The sequence below is a fragment of the Octopus bimaculoides genome, chromosome 3 (genome assembly GCF_001194135.2).
Source record: "Octopus bimaculoides isolate UCB-OBI-ISO-001 chromosome 3, ASM119413v2, whole genome shotgun sequence".
NCBI classification, from domain to species: Eukaryota; Metazoa; Mollusca; class Cephalopoda; order Octopoda; family Octopodidae; genus Octopus; species Octopus bimaculoides.
In genome coordinates, this window is record NC_068983.1 from 93354099 (window position 1) to 93365002 (window position 10904).

At 33.6% G+C, this 10904-nt stretch overlaps 1 long non-coding RNA gene across 2 annotated transcripts; it reads left to right on the top strand.

Moving 5' to 3' along the window:
• Nucleotides 1-84: 84 nt before the first annotated feature.
• Nucleotides 85-10521, top strand: LOC106883962 (uncharacterized). Of its 2 annotated transcripts, none has more exons than XR_001411182.2 (4): nucleotides 85-920; nucleotides 6150-6395; nucleotides 9755-9834; nucleotides 10370-10521. It is a non-coding gene; the product is annotated as an uncharacterized LOC106883962 (long non-coding RNA). The 2 variants fall into 2 exon arrangements; XR_008263698.1 differs by lacking the exon at nucleotides 85-920 and adding an exon at nucleotides 2300-5262.
• Nucleotides 10522-10904: the final 383 nt, after the last annotated feature.

Sequence of the window (10904 nt, forward strand, 5' to 3'; positions counted from 1 at the left end):
CACACACACACACACACACACACACACACACACACACACACACACACGCGCGGACGGACGGACGGAAACATTTAATTTCCAGAAGTCAGTGAAGATAGTGATATATTCAAACCATGCTACAAATGTAAAGCATATCACGCATATAAATCTTGATGTAAACATAAATGTTGATAAAAAAGTAAACCTTTGATACAGATATAAACGTTGATATAAATGTGGACCATGGTACAAATGTAATCAATGGTACAAATGCGAATATTTATACAGAAATAAATAATGATACAAATATAAACATTTATACAAATGTAAATCTAAGGGCCAGCAATTTTAGGAGATGGGTTAAGTTGATTACATCAATCTCAGTAACCGACTGGTACTTAGTTTATTGACCCCCAAAAAGATGAAAGGCATAGTTGACACTGGCAGCATTTGCATCCAGAATGTAAAGACAGACGAAATACCACGAAGCATTTTCCCCAAAGTGTTAATGATTCTGCCAGCTCACTACCTTCTTGATACTAATGTAAATATTGATAAATGATGTAAACTTTGATAAGTGTGTGAACATATGTAAATCATAAACATTGATACAAATATGAACATTTATACAAAAGTAAATAAAATGAATGTAAACATTGATATGAATGTGTAGCAAGTCAGAAAAACTATTTTTGTTGTTGCATCATAGCACAGTTGTGCTATGGCATACTCCAGCCAATCAGGGCTGGGCACGTATGAATACTAGAAGCAGTTCTCTGCCCTAGCAGAGAAGTGGGAGTTTTAAATGAGTTAGCGGATAGCCAGCAGAAGAGTAACATCTCTCTTTCAACATGGAACAGCTTTTTGTTTGTACATCAATTTCGTGCAGCGAACTCAGAATTATATCAGCTCTCGACTTACATTAGATATAAGATTTAGTGGTAAGTGATAACAGCTTTCCATGTCTCATACACACACAGTGGCTACACTCCTACTACCTGTCAGTTCTTGTTAATTGATAAAATATTTTCGCTTTTTTTCCTTTTACCAACTTTCAAACGATAAATATATCCTCACTAACTGGTGACCTTTCTCTAAATTGGTGACTTTTTTACATTGGTGATGACTCAACATCAAAATATGTCTTCAGAGAAATATTTTTGAAAGAAAACAAACAAACCACTAGCGACATACGTAACATACTAGCTTCATTTTTCACTTAAACCATGTGGGTGCATTTGTTTTCAATATGGCTACCCTTCTTGCCAGCTGGACTCAATGTGCATATCTGGCCTCACTTTGGATTAATTTTCTTGCACACCACCATGGTCACATCATAGACAAAGATGGCATTCGACTTCTACCAGACAAAGTTTGAGTTATCGAGGACACTCCTCCAACAACTTCCCTTCATCAGTTACACCACTTCTTTGGCTAACTTAACTTCTATTGTCTATTCATTCCTTACTGTACTGGACTCCTGTCTCCACTCACTGAGCTTCTCCAGAACTGATGCATGAAGAATGAAACCATTTCACTGACTCCTACTCAGACCAAAGCATTTGATGCTGTGAAACATGAACTTCTAACGCAACTCTCCTTGCATACTCTGTCTCCAATTCAAAGCTTTTGCTTGTGGTTGATATAACAGACACTGCAATCGATGTTGTTTTACAGCAATTTCATCAGCAACACTTGCAAACCTCTTACCTTTGCCTTGTGGTCCAAGCCAGAGAAGTACTCACCAAGAGAGACTCAACACCTTGACGTTATATCACAATTCACCAACGATACTCAATACATCTCCAGTGCACAAAACACTTCTGTAGATGCATTGTCTCATCTGCCAATCAATTCTTTAGCATCCAATGTAGATATCCACCTGAATGTTTTGTCCTCAGATCAACCTCCTCTGGACTCAATCAAGATGTCTTCTCCTGAACTTGCAACATGCAAATTCAAATATTTGCCATTGCCAACCTCTGCCAAACAGATCCTGTGTGACGTATCAACAGATTCACCTTGTCTCTTCATTCCAGAGATCCATAGACAAGCTGTTTTTGAAGCCCTGCCTAATCTATTGCATCCTGGGGCCTCAACTTCAGTGAAGCTCATTACGGCTAGATTCTTCTGGCCAACATAAGGTGTGACATCACTGACTGGTCTTGGTATTGCCTCCATTGCCCACTGTCAATGTTGTACCCCTTGGCACCTTCAGCATATCAGATACACACTTCTGTCACACCCACATTGATCTTGTTGGATCCTGGCCCGTCAGACTGTATATTATATATATATATATATATATATATGAACTTGCTCTAAGTGCCTGTCATTTTCTCATTTTTGTATACATGCCTTTTCTGGCATTTGTAATATTGCTTTTCTTGATGTACTCATGCTTTTCCCTTGTTTGAGCATTTCATTCTGCATAATCATCTTCTTTTTTGCCACATTACTGTTGCTTGTATCAACTTGTAGTCTGTAGACTTGTAGTAATGTAGCAAATCAGGAAAGCTAGTTTTGTTGTCGTATCATAGCACAGTTGTTCTATGGAATACTCAAGCCAATCAGGGCTGGGCACATATGAATACTAGAGGCAGTTCTCTGCCCTAGCAGAGAAGTGGGAGTTTTAAATCAGTTAGTAGATAGCCAGCAGAAGAGTAACATCTCTCTTTCAACATGGAACAGCTTTTCATTTTCACATCAACTTCACACAGCTAACTCTGAATTATATCATATCTCAACTGGTAATACCATGAACAGCTTTTCACTTGCACATCAACTTGGCACAGCTAACTCTGAATTATATTGGCTCTCGACTTACCACTAAATTCTTATTTCTAACATAAGTGATAACAGCTTTCCCTGACTCACACACACACGGGCTACACTCTTATTACTTGTCAGCTCATGTTGATTAAAAAATATTTTGTCATAAAAAATGCTTTCTGATATTTTTCCTTCAACCAACTTTCACGCAATAAATGCACCCTTACTAAATGGTAACCTTTCACTAAATTGGTGACTTTCTACACTGGTAATTTTTTACAAGTGTAAACCTTGATATAAATGTAAACATTGACATAAGTGAGCCTTAAAACAAATCTAAACATCAACACTTTGTTAATATATTTCAGTTGAAATACTTTGCCTTTCAACCAATTTTTAAAATAATGAAGAATTTAGTTAAGTAAGTTTGTCATTGTTAAGCTGATGTTTAGAAGATAAATTAACATGGGATTTTGATGGAAGATTTTAATTTAAATCGATTTAAAAGTGGAAGTTTGAATCATAGAACCTAGAGAAAGTTTCAGATGGGTTGGTGTCAAATGGGTTAACATATAAGTAAACTTTGATACAAGATTAAGCATTGTCTCTGATGTAAATAACTGGCACTTGATCTGATCAATGGAACAGCCTGCTCGTGAAATTAACATGAGCACTCCACAGACATGTGTATTCTTAACATAGTTCTTAGGGTGAGTCAGCATGATGCAGAATGTGACAAGGTTGGTCCTTTGAGTAACAGTTACAACTTATTTTTGCCAGCTGAGTGGACTGAAGCAACATGAAATAAAGTGTCTTGCTCAAGAACACAATGCACTGCTGGGAATTGAACTCATGATCTTAATTTTGTGAGCTGAATACCATAACTTCTGAGCCATATGCCCTTGATCTAAAGCTTAGCACAGATTTAAACCTTGATACAAGTGTAAATCTAATTTTGAAAATAATTATTAAAAAATTAGATTGTCTCAATGGGTGGTGTTGACTTCTATTGACTTTTATTGACTTCTTCAATAAAAACATTTAAGAAGTTAAATCTATAAATATTTTATTACAAGTGACAAAATTCACTGGTTTAACCCTTTAGTAATTAAACTGACCATATCAGGTCCAAAATTTCTTCCTGTTTTATGTTCAAACTGGTCAAATCTGGCTTGTCATACCTATCCTACAATTCTAAAAGTAAGCAATCATCACAGAACTCTTGAAGCAACAAGATAATGGATGATTAAATCAAAACAATGTGAATAAATTGGTATTACATTTGACAGCATAATCTGAGTGCTTGGGGGTTAAAAAAGTTATTTCCAAGGTTTCTTATATACTTCTTACAATCCAACAGCATTCCTATGTTCAGATAATTTCATTCAATTTTTTTTATTGCAGTTAACTTGTATTATTAAGATCAACTGCAAGAAACAAAATATTCCTATACAATATTGATTTCTATGAATGCTTCACTATAACTTCTATTACCTGTGTTTTAGAACTTCATAACCATCAACATTTACATAGTGCACATGCTCAATGACTGCTGACACCATTTTCTGCATTGATCAAAAAGTGTTGGTTTCCCCTCTCTGTAAAACCTCAATAACTAAAAACTTCATAAGAAGTGTTTCCAGATCAGTTCCACTGTGTGGATAATATTTTATAATACTTTTACAGACTATGATGACTGATAAGTTCACATCAAGAAGTGACCAAATCTTTCACCAGATTTGTAACAAAGTTATACAGGAAATACATTCACAACTGTTAAGGAGGAGGGGAACAGGATGGTGATGGGAGGAGAAGACAATGGAGACGAATAAGAATGGAGGAGGGATGATATTGATGATGATTAATCAAAAGTTGATACTAAATGTTTCTTACAGTATTTTAAAATCAAATTCTTTTGATAACCATGACATGGTAATGAACTCTCATCGATTTATTCTCTGCTGAAAATTCTTTGTTGCCTGACCATGTATAAAAATAAACAAAGTTTGTACTTAGGACAGTGTCATTATGCTGAAGTATTCAAATATTGAATGAATACATTGCTTACATTGTAATTTATTTTCGGTATTATTTCATTTAAATCATTTATTTGCAATTTTAAAGAGAATCAATTTTACCCCAAAGCTAACTTTGATGAATTTCCTTTTTTCTTCTAGAATCTTTCAAAATGTTTGATTAGAAATTTCTGCATTTATTTATGCCCACAGCATAAACAGAAAGTAGCAATAAAAATGCATTTGTTTCAATATAAAATAATAAATTTGAAATTCTAAAACATTGAATATGAACATTTATAAATAGTGCAAAACACAACAAAACTTACTAATTTTTAATTATTTCTTAATTTGAATGTTATTCAACAGTCACTTTAATTATTCAAAATATAATGTAAATAAATGCTAGCTGTTGAGATGAATCAGTGCTGAAAATTTATTATTGAATTCTGAGCTAGTATCAAAGAAGAGAAATCAAAAGCATTCGCAGGCCCAGGTGAGGAGTAAGATTTTATATAGAATTTAATATGGTAATATTTTGTATAGAATTTAAATAGAATTTATAAATCTAGTGATTTCTCAATTATTATACATTCACAATTATTAATTAGAGATTATTCTTTAACTTATAAAAGAAATCAAATACCTAATAAATCTATATTACTTTCTTAGTACAACTAATAAAGAATGAAATATTTAAATAAAGCAAACATTCTCAGTCAAATTCTTTAGAATATATTATAGTCAATGGTAACAATATTTTGTACTAGTCAAATTTTGTACCCCTCTTCTTGTCTCCCATAATTTATAAGAATGTGATTACATTAGACCTTAGTATAATTTAGTCTCTGGAAGATGGTAAGATGGCAAATTCAGTTAAGCATAGCACACAATGCTTACTAGCATTTAGTTGCTTTCTTGAATGGCCTTAGTTCAAAATTTACTTTATCTTTCAATCTCCAAGGATTGAGAGAATAAATACTGATCAATTACTGGGATTTGTTGAATTGATAATACTCCTTAAACATGCAGCCTTGTGTCTATGTTAGAAATCAATAAAGTCAGGCCATCATAATTAATATTTTATCTGTTTTTAGTGATACCTAAGACTACTTATGAAATATGTCACTCTCTCCCTTCCCAACCCAGGAGGAGACTTGAAGGAGATCTGTTTTCTATAACTAATACATTGAGTAACTACATAAAGACTCCCACCTCTACCCTACTTGTTTGGACTAAGTGTGCAAAGATTTGTTTGTATAATGAGATTTTGTATTAATTAGTTTATGTATTTATATGTAATTAAGATAAGTAAATTATCATTATTTATTTATTATATTAGAAATTATAACTTTCAGAAATTATCTGCTGCTTATTTTTCAGAAAAATCTGCTGCTGCTGCCACTATCTATTCTTGAGTAAAATCCCATCTATTAAAGGAATATTTGCAAATTCTGTCTGAACAAGCAGAATGGGTTAACTTCTAATCTGAATTACTACTAGTACCCACCCTGGTACTACAGGCTAGCCACTCTTTAATTACAGCCAACTACCAATATACTACAAGCTGCCCCAATTTTCCATTTGTAGAATTTCATACACTGCAATTATCATAACAGCCAGCCTATTGTAAGTTTCTCCTTCATCTTTCTTCCATTTCAAGGAATTCATTCACTCCAAACAAAATCACTGTAAGCCCTCTCCTTCCTCCCTCTTGGTTCTTTAGTTCCTCAGTATCAGTACTCTTAGCAGAACTATTGAGAGATGTGAGCCATAATGAAGCTGACTTAATGTAAGGAGTACAGAAAGTCTGAAAATTTTGCACAGGAGAAACACAGCCTCTGCAAGCCATAATGAAGGCAACCTATATTGAAGAGCAGCAATCCTGAATAAAATTGATACAATGTAGATGGGGCAATTTAGTTCTGACAGACCTCTGGTGCTAGTGAAACAATATAAATGTTCCCAACTCATGATGTAAAGATGTTGCTGTAAAAATGCATTAAAACATGACAATCAAATCAAATCAAAACATTAATTGCATATACAGGACTAACACAATATCAGTGTTGTCCTTGGTGGGAGATTGGTCAGGTGAAAACATGTAACAATGTATGAGAACCCTCTGTTTGTTATCAAACAATCATAAAAACTGTATTTTAAATGCTAAAAACAGATATTATATAACAATCCACCCATGACTGGTTATTGGTACAAAACTTTGCCAGTGCAATGAAAGATAGATCTGGAAAATGTACAGAGATACTGGAGCAGAGGTGACTGAATGTGCACTGTGTACAAGAGGTTAGATGGAGAGGAGGTTTAGCTAGATTCCTCCCAAACAAAGGAAACACTTCTTCTGTATTGATAACAAGATTTGGGTGAATGGTGTAGATATACTGTTGGCAGAGAAATGGATAGATAATGTAATTAGTCAGGGTATGTAATCAGAGTATGACAGAATAGTTAACCTTAGATGTGAGCAGCATAACAGCATCAATTACTTCTGTGTATACATCCAAATCAGAGCTGACAGATGAGGAGAAAGATCCTATTTCTATGAGACCCTCTTGCAAGATACCTCATTAATGAATGACAGCAACCTTGATATTACAGCTGAGGACTTTAATTGACTTGTTAGGTAACAACATGATTGATAGTTAGGTGTACGAGGAAGCTATGAATATGATACAAAAATGAGAAAGGATCAAGACTCTCAGAGTTTGATGATGCAAATGAACCAACCATCTGCAACACTAACTAAAGGAAAATAAACCAACCATCTGACCACCAATCAATCAGGTGAACATACAAACCAGATAAACAGAGTATTGAAAAAATACTAGATCTTTTCCTGGTGAAGAATGGTCAAATCAATATTGGCTACTGATTAGTAACTTCAGAATAGAAGCTAGATGCACTCAGAAACACAGGACAGTCTGGAGAAAGAATGAGAACTGATATAAATTTTCTGCCAGACATAAGTTCCGAGTGGTTACAGGAAACATGTGCAGAGAAGGAGAAGGAGATAGAAACTATAATATAGAGAAGACAATTGGGAATTTCTACAAGACAATCTATTGCAAGCCGCCTATCAACTGTGTGGCGGGAACAAAATACCAGTAAAACAGAAGGTTACATGATGGTGGAATGAAAGAACAGAGCCATAAAAGCTAAGATATGGGCCTGGAGAGACTGAAATGAAGCAGGGAACTGTGAGTAAGAGAAGCTAGATGTCAGGTGCATGTGGTTCAAAGAGAAGCTAAAAGTAGACCATTTGGTGATGTTCAATTTGCAGAAAGGCAGTAGATAGAATTTCCATAAAATGTATCAGGTGGAAACTCTGGACATGTAAAAGTATGACAGTATCACAAGTAAGTTGACTGAAAAGGAAGACTTTGCATATAACTGACACACACAGGAGTAGTTAGCTGTAAGAATGCTTTTAAAGTTCTCAGTAGTCAATAGATTCTCTTAACAAGGTAAACTACTTAGCAGAGGAAGAGGTATTCCAAAAGTATAGTTGCCAGAGTAAGAATGGGGGAGGAGAAAGTTTAGGGAGATATTATCTCTGTTATCAATAAAGGGAGTCTGTTTCCTGAGTAAAGGGCAAATTGTATAAGCATGTATACAATGTGCAGTAATAAATGATAGTGAATGTTAAACATATGTGAATGCTGGAAAGAAACGATCCACTGGTTGTGCATGAATGCCAGAGAACAAATGAATTCAGAAAAACTGAGCATAGGAGGAACCAGTTATCATGTGTGAGAGAAGATACTGTTGGGTAAAGAAGTACTAAGTGGAACAAGTGGAAAAAATGTGAGTGAAGAATGAAAGCACTGAGGTGGGGGTGAGGAGGAATAGGTACAGTGGCAAAAGCTGATCTGAAGATGCTGAACCTCACTGAGGAGGTGTTGAATGATTGAAACAAATAGAGAGATTCTGTTTTGAAGAAGACATGTATAACCCATGCCAGCATGGAAATATAAATGTGAAAATAATAATGATGGTGATGATGATGATGGTGGTGATGATGATGGTGATGATGATGATGATGATGATGATGATGGCATTGGTGGTGGCAGTGATATCAGTGATGATGAAGAGAAGAGGGAGGAGGAGGAAGCTAGAAGCAGGAGGAGATAACTGCAAGATAGGAAGAGCTTGATTAATGTGCTGATCTTGTGAACTACACTCAGACATATGTAACAACTCCAAGTCAGTAGAAATGTTGAGAACATATTTTCTGTATTCTACTGTATTACTTGAAGGGTACATTTGCTTTTGTCTTTTGTATATGAGGCTTCCTTCAAATTAATTTTGTCAGAAACCTGACACTGAAAAATGTTTAGATCTTCCGTGTGTGTGTGTGTTTATACAATATATATGTATGTGTGTGTTCATGTATATATATATATATATATACATATATATATATATATATAACATATATGTATGTATGTGTGTGTGTGTACATGAGTGTGTATGTGTATTTATAATATATATATGTCTGTATGTATGTAAGTGTGTGTGTGCATGTGTGTGTATGTGTTGTTATTTGTGATTCTCATTTCAACACTTATCATTTCCTAAATTGATTTCATGTGATTGTTAATTATGAACAAACACTTATTTATATTTCCTCTTTCAGTTTATCTTGCTTCTAGTGCATTTTAAATCTAAAACATTTTATCATTATTATTAACTCAGGAAAAAGTCAGAGATACATTATTTGAAGCTGTAATAATTCTTCATAAATTGCAAGAACCTAGCTTTCTCTGAATAATTCAATGTTTTTTATTCAGGTTGTATTTTCAACTGGTTAGAAATTTACTCTTAGAATTGTCATGTCAATCAATACTCTTTGCGTCCTTCTAATTACATTTATGTTTTGTTAATAAATGATTGTTGCACAATCTTCCTTTTGTGAGTATTTTTAATAGTTGTCTGTATTGTTATCTCCTGCTTCTTCATTTTGTTTGTAGTTTTTACCATTACTGGTTGCATGCCACAAAGAACAAGTTGAGAGTTCATGCTGACATCATACAGAACAACTTTATAGAAGGTAGTTTTTTAATAAATTACAACAAAGAAAAGAAAAAAATCCATTTATAATCATACTTTCATTTCCATATATGGTTTGAGAATAGCATTTCAAAAAATTATACTCATAACAGTTAATGAAACTAAACAAGTTTCATCCAATGTGCAACTTTTTGAAAATAAACTGTTTTATTTTAATATAGAATTAGGATGGAGCCTGTTGCAATAACTTTTCAGAGAATGGTACATGAGATTTTCAAAGTATATAATTTTGTTTAAGGGTTTATGAAATTATTTCAATGACATTAAATTTTAGAAAAAATTCTCTTAAATAATTGCAGTATAAAATTCATAAAATTGAAAACAAAATACTTTACAATAATATAGTCTTTGATAATGAAAGAGAGAAATATTTCCCTCTAGTGTTAATGTTTCAATGAAGAGAGAAATATTTTTATTTGAAATTTATTCATGATTTTATTTGAGCTGAATCCTATTGTGAACAATTCTGTGAAAATAAATCCCTTTCAACAATGTTTCTTTCTTTTTTTTTCCAGTCATTGTATAAATCATGCAAATTGGATTTAAAAGCTTTCAAATTTATTATTTTAAAAATATTACAAATTTGAAACTTTGAAAAGCAAGAACTAATTCAAGGATTATATTTCATGAAATAAAGGGACAAACAGGCATTAAACCTCAAAAAATATTTTGTTTGTTTACTTGAGTGTTATTTTTTATGTATGCATGTATATATGTATTTTGTCAGTTCATAAATGTCTTTGACAGCCATTTGCTGTCTTCCCCTCAACACTTTCTGTCAGGATGGTCTTTGGCAGTGACTCATAGCACATTGTATGTCTAAAATATTATAGTTTTGTGGATTTAATTCTCAACAGTAGGTATCTTTGGACTTTCAACTTTTCTAGTACTTCAAAATTTATTATCTTGTCTTTGCAGCTTAACCTGCTCAATCTGCAAAAGATCCACATCTCAAATGCTTCTATCTTTTACACTGTAGCTATGTACATTGTCCAAGTTTCTGTAGATAATTGGCATAATACAACAGTTTTCTAGCCCAGTTTAAATGCA